Here is a 7841-nt window from a genome sequence, read left to right as displayed (position 1 = left end):
CTCCATGCTGATTTTCATAGCTAGACCAATGTTCAGTCCTTATCTTGTCATGTTGTCCTACTTAAGAATAACTCATGGCCACAAAGAAGTTTAAAAACAAGACAAACCCCTACTACCCTTTATAGTGGTTTGAAGGAGAAATGCCCCCCACCCCACCCCCCACCCCCACCTTAGGCTCACATATTTGAATGCTTTGTCCTTGCTTGGTGGCACTGTTTGGGGAGATTTTGGAGCCTTAAATGGAAGAGCATTACTGGAGGAAGAATGTCACTGGGGGAGGTCTTTGAGAGTTTGTAGCCTTTCCCCATGCCATTCACTCTCTCTGCAGACACATCTCGACTTCTTGCTCTGTCCATCTACTGCCAAGCCTTTCTCACCATTGTGGACTCTCCCTCTGGAACCATAAGCCAAAATGAACTCTTTCTTCTTATGTGCTTTTGGTAACGGTGTTCTATCACAACAGAAAAGTAACCAGTGCACCACTGAAATAGATCTGCTTCTTGACATGCACTACTCTACAACTCGTCCTTTTGAGATTTGGCCTTGAGACAGTACCATATATATTTCTTTCCAATAATCAATGACACTACATGGAGTTTATGGGCTTATTATCAATGATTCTACATGGACTCTATATGGGTTTATTAATGATCTTAAAATAATCTCAGAAATGTGCTATCTGACAAGTAATAAATTGTCGAGACAGCTAACCTCTGAGCACAAAAATATCTTTAAGCTATCAAATGACTTAAACTATGTCTATTTCTTCTCTTTTATGATTAGTAGACCCAGCAACTAAACTCCCTCCCACCAGTCTTTCATATCTGACTGGGGACTTTCTAATCCTTTGTGCCTGGTCCATAGGTAAGACAGAAAAAGATGTCTAAGCCAACTTTGGTCCTGAACATCAAAGATTTTACTATTCTCAGTTTTCTGGGCAATGTTGTGTTCAAGTTGAAGCAAGAAACCCAAAGAACAGTGCATCTCCTCTTAGACTGGCATATCAGTTACACTCCACACATAGGTTTTATGTCTCCACTTTCATTATGCATGTAGGGGGAGAGACACAGGTACTCTTCTGCAAGGTGATAATGAATGGTATTTCCATGTCATCGTGAGGAGTCAGATCAATTTTTTGTGCTTCAACTTTGTATTCAACATAGTATGTGACATTGATATTGGCCCTAGGTTGACCCTAAAGCAATGTATAATGGATTGAAACTCGTGTTATTTCCTTTCTCCAGCACTTGGGAGACAGAGCCAGGTGGATCTCTGTGAGTTCGAGGCCAGCCTGGTCTACAGAGCGAGATCCAGGACAGGCACCAAAACTACACAAAGAAACCCTGTTTCAAAAAAACAAAACAAAACAAAAAAAGGCCCCAAATTGTGACAACTGTCTATTTCCATGATATAAATACTCATGACATGGTTAAGTATGGCCTACCACAATGTGAGATCACTACCAAGGGAGTTTGGAAGAGATTGGCACAGGTATCTTTGGCTGCTGGCAGCCAGTAACCAGCACCATGTAGAATGTAAATTACTAAATTATTCTTCCCCAAAAGACTGAAATGTATGTTAATATAATTGAGAAAAATTTATTAGTCAAAAAAGTTTTCAGACTTATCAAGAAAATTGTCACTTTTGCATTATTGTCTTAGGATTTTATGCTGTGCTCATTTTAACTTGCTATTTGAAAGGCTGGTAGTCCACACTGTCTTTTTAAGAAAGCTGTATCTATATAGTAATATTTTCAAATGTTGACTACCTTAGTGTCAAAAGTAATATTTAGAATCTGACCTAATGCTTTAAATGCTTTTGTTGTAGTTCCAACACCAGTTTTAAGCCAAGATAGGGCAGTGTTTTAACTCCCCCACCCAGAGGATTAATGTGTAAGTCCTGGAAATTTGGCAGCGTAGTGCCTGGTACCCATCCATGCTGTTTGTGACTATCGTGAGCATTAGACCAGAACAGGATTATTGAAATGCTGTAGACAGTGCCAGCTAAAAATATACTGTCTGAAAGGATGCAAAATTAAGCAATTAATCCAGGAGGAGACGTTAGGTCTGATTGCCACAGTAGGAGCTATGTATGCCATGGTCTACTGACAGAACCCATAATTTGCCAAGGTCTAAGTTTAACCTTCATGTGACAAATACCTATCATAAGGCTTTAGCAAGGAAAGTACTCAGGAACATAGACATATTCTAATTTTTATAGTTCACACATGTTGTATTTGTAATATCTGAGATAAACCTGCATAATAGGCAATTGAGAGATGGTGGGTGACCAACTGCATGTGCTGTGAAATGTCAACCATGAGACAGGAATGTCTGTGACTTTTCCACACAAAACCGAAGGGATTGGTTTTGATCTTCAGATTGAACAGCCCAACAGAAAGCTATAATAAGTATCGTCTTGTTTCTCCCCTTTACACTAATATTTATCAAGAAAAATGGCAGAGTTTGATTAATGATAGGTGTGTTGAGAGGCAGCATATATAGCCATGGGATTGCTGCTCATGACAGACAGTAGCACACAGCCAGCCCTGTGGTGGCAATGCAGTAGTCTTGCCTTAGTGAGTTCCAGTGCAGAAAACAACCATGGACATTCCTCTAGAGACACTGGGGAACACTCAATGGGTCCTACGAAGGTCTGCAAATATTTTCTAAGTCTTATATAATTTATAATCCTCAGTTTTAAATAGTAAATAAACACATGCCCTAGCGCCTGTTCTAAATCCATCTGTCTACAATGGGTTTATCTCCCCACACTGAGAACTTCAATGTCAGTGTCTTCTGTAGCTTCTCTCTTTGGCAGTTCTTTCTAATCAGGGCATGGGGCAGAACTCTGTGATGCTGTCACTTTAGAAAGTCTTAGCATGAATTCCCTTTCAAGATGATCAGGGTTATGCTTTGGGTCCCTGTGAGTGTACAACTCAGTTCTGTATTCTCTGCTGATACCTGCCATGCCAGGGACCTCTTACATCTTCTCCTGGTTCTTTCTCATTTCTTTTTTTTCTTTATAAAACTGCATCTTATTTTGAATACCTTAAATTTTATAATATAATAAAACAAACAAAACCCCCACAATATACAATACCCAACTCTGCTATTCTGTGGGAGGGGATTTTCCTGCCTTAAGGTACAAGGACAGAAGAGATCCTTTAGACATGAGCAGAGAGGCAGGTGGGTCAGGGCCAGTTAAGGTTGCTAGAGGAGCCACAGGGAAACTATGCAGAGGGCGTGGATTTCCCAGGGGGTCTCTAATTTACTTCTTCCATGCCAGAAGCATCCTTATCATCCTCAAGTGTGGTGTGTATGGGGGAGGGGGACAGCAGCACTGGGCTCCTCTGCTGTCACCTCATCTTCATCAATGCCCAGGCCTAGACTGATCATGTGGTAGGTGTAGTTGGAGTGGGTTTGGGGATCCTTAAGTGAGACCAGAGCAGTTTCAAACAGCAGCACCACCAGGTCCTTGACAGCTTTGTCATTTCTGTCCACCTTAGCCTTTTGACACAGCGTCTCTACAATGAGGTGGTCAGGATTGATCTCTAGGTGCTTTTTGGCCATCATGCAGCCCATTGTAGAGTTGTCTTGAAGTGTCTGGGACTCCATGATCTGATCCATGTTGGCTGTCCAGCCATAGGTGCTTGTCACAGTAGAGCAGGGTGATGACATGAGTCTATTGGAGATTGTCACCTTCTCAACCTCCTTATCCAAGATCTCCTTCATGGGTGTGCAGAGATTCTCAAACTTTGCCTTGCTCTCTCCATTTTCTACTCTTCTTCATCCTCTGTAGCTCCAGGTCTTCCTTAGACACCAAGATCAGGCCCTCCCCATTAAACTCTCTGAGCTGATGCCCACAGTACTCATCAGTAGGCTCAGTCATATACACCACCTCAAAGCCCCGCTTCTGCACACACTCTACAAAGGCAGAGTTGGCCACCCGCTCTTTGCTGTCACCAGTGATACGGCAGATGGACTTCTGTGCCTCCTTCACTTGAGACACATATTCTGACAGGGAGGTCATCTCATCTCCAGACTGAGAGTTGTGACAGCAGAGGAGCTCAGAGAGGCACTGAGACAGTTAGTGGTCTTCATGGATTCAAAGCTTTAAATTCCTAGAGAACGCCTCATAAAATTTCTTGTAGCTCTCTTTGTCTTCAGCCAGCTCAGAGAAGAACTCAAGGAACATCTTCACAATGTTTATGTGGATGACTTTCGGGATCGTGCTCTGCTGGAGAATTTCTCAGGAGAGGTTCAGGGACAGGTCCTTAGACCATGGCATGGATAAAGTTAAGGAACTCAAGTATCAGCTCATCACAGCTGTCCATGATGAACATACGATGGACATACAGTTTGATGTTGTTCTTGTTCTCTAAAAGGTCAAAGGGAGCTTGCTGAGGAATGAAGAGCAATGCTTTGAACTCCAGCTGACCTTCTACAAAGAAGTGCTTGACTGCCAAATGGTCTTCCCAGTCATTGGTGAGGCTCTTATAGAATTCTCCATCTTCCTCTTGAGTGATGTCATCAGGGTTTCTGGTCCAGATAGATTTAGTCTTATTCAACTTTCTTTCTTTCTTTCTTTCTTTCTTTCTTTCTTTCTTTCTTTCTTTCTTTCTTTCTTTCTTTCTTTCTTTCTTTCTCTTTCTTTCTTTCTTTTCTTTCTCTCTCTCTCTCTCTCTCTCTCTCTCTCTCTCTCTCTCTCTTTCTTTCATTTTTTATTTTGTTTTTTGGTTTTTCGAGACAGGGTTTCTCTGTGTAGTTTTGATGCCTGTCCTGGATCTTGCTCTGTAGACCAGCCTGGCCTTGAACTCACAGAAATCCACCTAGCTCTACCTCCTGAGTGCCGGGATTAAAGGCATGTGCCACCGCTGCCTGGCTATTCAACTCTTTCTGATCATTATATTTCTCCTTAATCTTCTTTTTTTTTTTGTAATCTTTGCCACTGACTTCTTCATCTGATCCCACATCTTCAGTCTTAGGCTTTTCCTTGTCATCCTTATCTTCTTCCCCTTTCTCTTCCTCTGCCTCATCATCACTGGTCTTCTCTTGTTCCTTCTCTAAATAGAGGGTGATAGAATAGCCTATGAACTGTGGGTATTCCTTTACCATTTCCTTGACCCACCCCCTAAGTATTCTGTCTGGTCTACTTTGAGATGAAGGATCAGTTTGGTACCCTAGCCAGTGGGTTCACTGTGGTCTGCATGAACTATCTGCAGGATATACCAGCAGAAGACTCCTAGGCATACTGCTCATCATCATTGTGCTTTGTGATCACAACCGCTTTCTCTACCACTAGGTAGGCTGAATAAATTCCAACACCAAACTGCCCAATCATGGAGATGTCTGCACCAGCATTGAAAATCTTCATGAGTACTTGTGTGCCAGACAATGGTTCCCAAGTTATTTATGAAGTAAGCCTTGGTCATGCCAATGCCCATGTCCACCAAAGTCAGCTTGCACTTCTGAGGGTGACATCAATTTTCAGCTTTTTATTGCTGCCCAACTTGGGCCTATCAGTTTCTCATAGCTAATCTTCTCCAAAGCATCAAAAGCATTAGAGATCAACTCCTGAAGGAAAATTTCCTTGTTGGAATAAAAAGTATTGATGATGAGAGACATGAGCTAAGTAATTTCTGCCTCAAAGACAAAGGTCTCTACCTCTTCCTCTCCATGGTACACTTCCTCAGGCATCTTGACAGGAAATCCTAATGGTAGTACAGAGTAAGGTAGGCCCTAACTGCATCTGACTCACATGCCAAGCTTAGGTTGCACAAGGTGGCTTAAGAACTCCTTTTCATTTCTGACATGAGTATTTCTTTGTCAATCTTAAATATTAGATATTTTATATATTTAAAATGCCACACCATATCTGTTTAAAAAATGGATAGAACTCATTTTACTCACCATGTTGAAGGTTATCTATTCCAACTTACAGAATTATCAAAATCTAGAGCTGTATTTTTACTTAGTAAACTGAGATGCGGGTTTATGTATATGCCATTGGGTTCTAGATAAGTTTGGAAGGACAAAAGGAAACTTACTATGGGATGTTTTTCTCCTGTCATACGCATTTGAAAACACCTAGAGACTCAGCTCACTTTTATACCACACGATCATCTCTAATGAACTGTGCTGCTGAAGGAGCTCATGATCCCTAACTGGGAAGTTGCTCTCATTTTAACATGGGACCCAAATGTGAACAGATAATAGCAAAAGGATGTAACGTCTGTTTCTAGAGGTATAACTGGAATATCTTGTCAGACTTGAGGCTGTTAAGGAAGCATGGATAAACCAGAGAGGCCTGAAGAGATGCCACTGTCATTGGATCATGAAGAATAAGTGTGTGTGTGTGTGTGTGTGTGTGTGTGTGTGTGTGTGTGTGTGTGTGTGTGTGTGTGTGTGTGTTGCTGATGATGGTAGTAAGGGCATTCCAGGTAGAAGAGCCTACAGATGCCAGAAATAGTTTCAATAGTTACAGAGTAGGGGTCAATAATATACCATAAAGGACTCCTATAAACCATGGTTTACTTTAAGAAACAATTGCTAAGGTCAACTTTATTGATACGACCTGCTATGGACTAACATGCTATATTACTTTTCTTGTTTGTGAGGTAAAATACCCTGACAGAAACAGCATAGAATGGGGTTATTTTTGCTTACAGTTTCAGAATATATTGTATCACAGAAGGGAAGTCATGGTAACAGAAGCTTGGAGTGGCTGGTCACAGTATGTCCTCAGTCAGGAATCAGACATAGATGAATGATGGTGCTCAGCTTTCTTTCTCTAATTTATTCCATCCTGAACCCCAGCCTATAGGAAAAGCACTTCTCACAGCTATGGTGGGTCTTCCCACATCAATTAACCCAACTGGAAACTCCCTCACAGACATGCCTAGAGGTTTGTCTCCTAGGTGAGTGTAGAACCTGTTGACAATGTTAATCATCACACATGCCCTAAATGTTATAGTTGAGAATATTAAATATTACTTAAATTTATGTCAAAACATGTACCCATCTTTTAGAACAAGCCTAAGTGTGTTACATTTTAAGAAAAGTCACATGAAAGATCCTGATGGAGGTGAGCTAATATTCTCTTCTGATAGCTTCTTCACAGCACTCATGTCTCCATCCCTCCCATCTGTCACTCTACCAAGACAAGCCTAGACCACTCCATTCCCCTCTTCCCTGCCTTATCTGGAAGATGAAGTTAAGGCCTGGGCCAACCCTTCTGAGTTCATTATCACTGCTGTGTTCTCACTGTGGAGACAGTTAAACCACCAAAGACTGAAGGAAACCAGTAGCAATTGACAAGCTACATGTTGGTCAAAAAAATGATGTTAGAGAATATTGCTCAGTTTTTCTAAGCCTATTTTTCTTTAGGAATTATGTAAGGATCACAAAATGATAGTTATTGGTTACATTAGTATCCTACATAGTAGATATTCAAAAGATATTTGGTGAATAACCAAGTATAATTTTGGTTGTGGGCCTAGCCTTTATAAGGCTGAGCCATCTCTGCAGCCCACCTGGATATCCTCATGCAAAAGTGAAGTTAGATCCCTGTCTTACTCCATGTACAAAAAATGAAATCAAAGACCAAGTAGAGGTTAATGGAAAAATGGCTGCAAATAAATGCAGTATTTTGGTTTTGGGGGATGCAAATGTTCTGGAATTAGACACTAGTAGTAACTACAGTACAACTTTACGAATATAATGAAAAACCACTGAATCACATACCATAAAGGGTGATTTTTATGGTCTGCAAAGTATATTTTGCTTACAAATCGATGCAGGCTGAGGAGATGGCTCAGTGGGGGGGAGTGCCTGCCTGCC

The 7841-nt window shown here is 41.2% G+C and overlaps 1 pseudogene; it reads right to left on the bottom strand.

Annotated features, from left to right (window-relative positions):
• Positions 1–220: 220 nt before the first annotated feature.
• LOC128105153 (heat shock protein HSP 90-beta-like) lies at positions 221–6434 on the bottom strand (annotated as a pseudogene).
• Positions 6435–7841: the final 1407 nt, after the last annotated feature.

This window comes from Peromyscus californicus, unplaced genomic scaffold (assembly GCF_007827085.1).
Source record: "Peromyscus californicus insignis strain IS unplaced genomic scaffold, ASM782708v3 Scaffold_9__1_contigs__length_137607984, whole genome shotgun sequence".
Taxonomy (NCBI): Eukaryota; Metazoa; Chordata; class Mammalia; order Rodentia; family Cricetidae; genus Peromyscus; species Peromyscus californicus.
This window is presented reverse-complemented; position numbering and strand designations above follow the sequence as displayed.